Genomic DNA, 5,914 nt, shown 5'->3' with positions numbered 1-5,914 from the left:
TTATGTGTGACGTTTACAGCAAGAGGTGACAACCAAAGGAGTAGAGTGAATACTGATTTGAATGAGAAACTACATGATTCAACTGAAAGGGGCAATGATTGTCATGTGCGTGAAAAAACTGAAGCTATGGTGAATGAGGATAAACGAAATGATCAATTCCTCAGAAGTTCCTACGACGTTAAAGTTGGATCAGCGGTTGAAGATTCAATGGTACAGCAGGGAAAACATTTCAGAAGCAAGGAAGCGTTACAAGCAACTTTAGAAATTTGTGCGATGAAGAATAACTTTGACTACAGGGTTACAAAATCTATATCTATTGAACATTCAAAAAACCAAAAAAATAACTAATTTGCTGCCATATATAAACAATCAAACCTACCATTTATATTTATATAAAATTTAGTGTAAACTATACTCAATATAAGTATCAAACAATCAAATCATGTATATATATATATACACAAATCAATAAAAATATATAAAGAATTAAAGATACATCATTCACATATCGCTTGGACAACCATTTAATATATAATATAATAAATTTATACAGATGATGGAATATTAGATTTACACCCAAAAATAAAAATGATGAAATATTATTTGTTTCAGTTTCTCTTAACTAATAAGGAGAAGTCTCTAAATTTTGGGGTTATCAAGGATTATAAATAAAGGTAGTTAAATATACATATTTAGATTTTTCAATTTTTTAAAAATGATTAAGTAAAGATAGTTTCCTATAATTTAGTACTTATCTCCTCATTCATAACTTAGTAAATTGACATTGTGTATGAGCCAAGATAGATACTTAGTAAATTTACGACACAATTCACTGCAGATATACCAAAAGAGGCATAACTAAAATAGTTGCTGCTTATAAAAGGTTTTGGTGACGCAACAACTAGAGACTGGGATCTCTTTGTTCCTCAAGTTTTGCTGTTTTATGTGATTGAATAGTTTAAGAAGTTCACTTAAATCAAACTAGAAGAAACAGATGTACCCATTCTGAAAACCACTAATTGAAAACTTATAATTTTGGTATATTTTCTGCAGATAAATCAGACATTGATTTTGCAAATTGTGCATAAGACTCTATATTAGATATTAACTTTTCTATATTATCGATAGGTTAAAAATGTTAACTACAAACATCGATGGGGGTGTACCTCAGATGGTAGAGCGCTCGCTTAGCATGCGAGAGGTACGGGGATCGATACCCCGCATCTCCATATTTATTTTGGTTATTTTCCTACTTTTTGGAGTATGTGGCTTTAGCGTACTAAAATCCCAATTATATAGAAATAGTAACAATCCGCACATAGTGCGGGATAGATCGATTTAAAGAAAGTTATTATAAGTAAAATTATTATCCTAGAACCAATATCTGTTTGTGTTAAACATAATATATAACTTAAGTTTTTTTATTAATTTATTCAAAGCTGCGTTTTTTCGTGTAAAAAATACGTTTCACCCGTGAAATCTTTGAATATGTAAAAGGTTTTATGGTAGAGAAAATATTGATAAAATGTTACTATTTATTGCAACATGTCTTTTGTATGGTTTAAAAATCAAATTCATATCTTCTTATGTTTTATCTTGTAATCATAACAATTTTGCATGTTTATTATGTAACCATAACAACATATACTAAATTACTCGGTAGTTTAATTATTCAATTTTATTATATGTTAGTAACAATCGGATTATAAATTAAATTTTCTGAAGATAATCTAATTTATTGATTTAATATTTTTGATTCTATTTAAATCTTTTGAGTTATTCGATTTGTTAATATTTTCTATAAATGACGGATTATTACCAAAAAAAACCATTATGAAAAAACTAATGAAATTCCAAAATCAACGTATTCGTGTAAGAATACATTCACCTGTGAAATATGTGAACGTGGTAAAAAAATTATTTATAAAATGTTACAATTTATAGCAATATATTTTTGTGTATTTTAAAAATCAAATTTTTATTTATGGTTTGTCGGGTAACTACAACAATTTTACATAATCTAATAATCACTCATTTTAAATATATTATGATTTTTTTTTGAGTATTAAGTTTATTTATAATGATAAGGGTTATTGTCTCACATTTTTAATAGTACATAAATGAATATAAAATTAGAATGTATATTCCTATTCGATTATCAATATTTCCATTTTTTTGATAAATAATCACACTAAATGTTGAGATTAATTAGTTTACATACTTAGATATATTAATAATCACACATCATGATATCCCCTAATTTGTTGTCATTTTAATATTTATTTATGAATATATATATATATATATATATATATATATTGAGAATTAACTTTCTTTTAATGAGTTAGTGATATTTCAGGGATAATACACTTCTTTTTATAATCTATTTTAATAACTATTGAAAGCTTGTTATTTAAATTATTATGGTAATAACACTAACATAAAAAAATAACATTTCATTTTTATATGATTATGTGAATAAGTTATATGTTCTCTATTTATATTAACTTTATATTAATTGATATGTTTTTATAGCCTTTTTAGAATATTTTACTTCTATTGATTTTAAGAAATTATTATTTATATTAATTTTAAGAAATCAATATAATTTTGACTTGTATATTTGTAAGTAAATTTTAGTGAAATTTTGTTTTACTATTAAATTCGTGTAGAAATGATGACATATCTAATTATTATTTAGTTAAGTGTTTTTAAAATAAATAAAATGGCATAGAACTGTAATTAATTAGAAAATTTAAGGGTATTTTGCTAAAAAGTGCACTGAGCTCTAGCGGTGATACATCAGCTTTTTCTCAAATGTGCTTCTCTATTAATATATAGGGCGGTGATATATCAGCTTGCTTCTCTATTATTAATATATAGGGGAGATAGACTATATTATATGATTGAATTCCAACGAGGCTTAACAAGAACAATGGTTATCTGAAATTATAGTTGGATTCCTTGAACACAATTATTATACACAGGAAAATTTATTGTATCACTGCCATCTATTTGTTGTACTATTAGATTTTAAATCTTCAAAAATACTAGCTAGATTTAATCTAATTTTCTCTAATAATATATTTGAACTAATTTGTAAGCATTAAACAACGATTTCGTGAATAGATTTTAGCAAAATTTCTAAGTAATAAATGGAATTTCAAATTAATAAAGATAGATTATCAATATATGGCATTCAATTTTAAGGATGTTGCATTTTTTTAGTCAAATATGAGCTCAAAAATTGAGCATTTTAAGATTAAATTAATTATTTGTTCATATTCGTAAGTTTCCTTACCTGTAATTTCGAAAAAGTTATGAATAAAACCTAAAAATGCGCATAATAAAATAACAAATAGATCATAAACCATCTTCATCAATTGCAATGACATACATAGTCAAGTATTCTTCCTCCTCGTGCAAACCTGTTCACTTCGGGAGATCTTCATCAATTGCAGCAACATAGTCTTCCTCTTTCATATATAACAAGAGTCGATACTAAAGCTGTCGAAACTAATTTTTTTAGCTGTAGAAAATGATCACTAACCTCTTCACTACTATCAGATTCTGAACCCTCAGATTTCTCACTCTCACTATCATCAGAGCTAGAGCTATGGACCTCCTCTGAAGGGATGTCATAGTAGGAGAGCTTGGGACTATGAGGTCCATAACTCTGAAAATCACAATAAATTACCAATCATTTTAAGTGATCAACCAACCAAATAGTAAAAACATGGATTACATTTTGTCTGGAACTACTTGATTAAGACACTGTGAACACAAATATTATCAACATTCTAACATACCTCAACCACCACATCCACCTAAGGTATAATTTGCTTGAGTGATCGATTCTTTCTCGTCCGGCGAGAAGCTATGAACTCCATCTTTTTGTTGTATTATTAGATTTTAAATTTTCAAAAATACTAGAATTAATCTGTTTTTCTCTAATAACATCACAATTATTTATTTGAATTCATTTGTAAGCATTAAATAGCAATTTCTTGAATTAGATTTTAGCAAAATTTATAAGTAATAAATGGAAATTCAAATTAATAAAGATAAATCATCAATATATACATCATTGACATTCAATTTTAAGAATCCTACTAGTATTAATTGGGGAGTGCAATTTTGAATACAACCTTAGAAAGTGTAGATAATTACATTATCATGCCAATGGAATGAATTATGATATTTATAATAGACGAGGAGTTTAATGTAAAATATTAAAAACTATATGATGAGATGATTTAAAATAATTGTAAAAGATGTACTTGTTGAATTTCAATTTTTCAATTAAATGTAGAATATTAAAAACTATATGATGAGATGAGTTCAACAGTTTCTCTGCCCACAGTTAAATTTTTTTTTGTTTTTCAGCAATAAATGCAAGAGAAACACCCACAAACTCGCTCACATCTTTTTTGAAGCTGTTCATCTGTATTTATGCATGCAGATCAATTAAATTTTGCCCAAAGATTCAACACACTTACCTTCTATGATTGTGTTCATGGAACTCCGATCCGAAATTCCGAACGTCCAATAGAACTACTTGTTCTCTCTCATTTTCATCATTGTTCCTGGCTTCCTGCTTCTTCTCATCACTTGATTGGCTTTTCCTGTGTTTTTCTTTCTTTTCTTTTCTGAATTCCTTTCTTGGTAGTTAAAAAAAAGATTGAAACTTCTACTAAAATAAAACTAAAAACATGGAAAATGAGAAACCCTTAAAACACTGACGTGGAAAATTTCAGTTTCGTAGCTTGATGCAAAAAGTAGTTCGTAGGTGGAACCAAATCTTTTCCAAAACAAAATAACAAAGCTAAACTTCTCATAAAAATCAAGGAAGCTAACCTTCAAATTGAAATACTGGAGATAGCGGTGCCGGTGGACGGGTTAGATTTTGGAAGTTAAAATAAGTAGACAAATCTTGTTTTAGGGAGACATGAAGCCAAATGTTAGAAAACTTATAACTTATTAAAAAGGAGAGAAGAAACAATTTAAACTTAAATATGAAATCGATTAGTTGATAGAAAGGGGCTTAAAGCTTTCATTGAGCATTGACACATGGCACTCTTTGGAAGAATTTCTATATGATGATGTGGACACTCTAAAAAAGTTCAAATTGTCCATTTTATTAGTAGTAATATATTAGCAGATCAAGAAGACAATGAATTTTCAATATATCAGCAGATTACGGATTATAGATAAATATGTTAGAAAATATATTAATAATTAGTATAGTTGTAAAATAATTTTTTATTATTTTGTGTAAATGAAGAAACATTTTCATACAATTGGAAACCTTAGATAGCCAAATTAATATGAATTTTTTGTATAACTAAGTTAATTCTGTAAAAAAAAAAGTTAATTTTGTAAATAGCCTATTATTAAAAATAAAGTTTTCTAACAATAAATATACTATATAAACAAGTATGTTTATCCATTTACAATAAATAAATACTGAATCATATTATCATGTAAATAATAAAAAGACCTAGAGAAAAAATTGCACAAACTACTTTTTGAAACAGAGTAAACTAGCTGTATATAATTTTTTTAATTTTCAGCTTATCTGTATTTGTTTTTGAGATTTTTGTCAACCAAGCTTAGCTGTATATAAAGTTAAAACAATGACTTTCTACATTCAGATGAAGATAGCATATAGCTTAGTTGTATTAAATTTATCATAGTAGTGTGAAAAATAGCATATAGACCATAGTTTATTTGCCACTTGAACTATGTGACTAAATAAACATTCACGACTAGATCATATACTATCGTATTATATAAACTTTAGTTCTGAAAGTTAGTAACCGACACGTGTCAGTTTTAACGATCAGAGATCAAAGTTAAAAATTCACCAGATCGTGACAAATGTCAATTTTAACGATTAAATATCAAACCAGAT

General features: G+C 26.9%; 1 non-coding gene across 1 annotated transcript; it reads left to right on the top strand.

Annotated features, from left to right (window-relative positions):
- Positions 1,157 to 1,229, top strand: TRNAA-AGC. The gene has a single exon. It is a non-coding gene; the product is annotated as a tRNA-Ala (tRNA).

The sequence above is a fragment of the Camelina sativa genome, chromosome 4, assembly GCF_000633955.1.
Source record: "Camelina sativa cultivar DH55 chromosome 4, Cs, whole genome shotgun sequence".
Taxonomy (NCBI): Eukaryota; Viridiplantae; Streptophyta; class Magnoliopsida; order Brassicales; family Brassicaceae; genus Camelina; species Camelina sativa.
The sequence above is the reverse complement of the archived record's forward strand: the minus strand, read 5'-3'. Positions and strand labels throughout refer to the sequence as shown.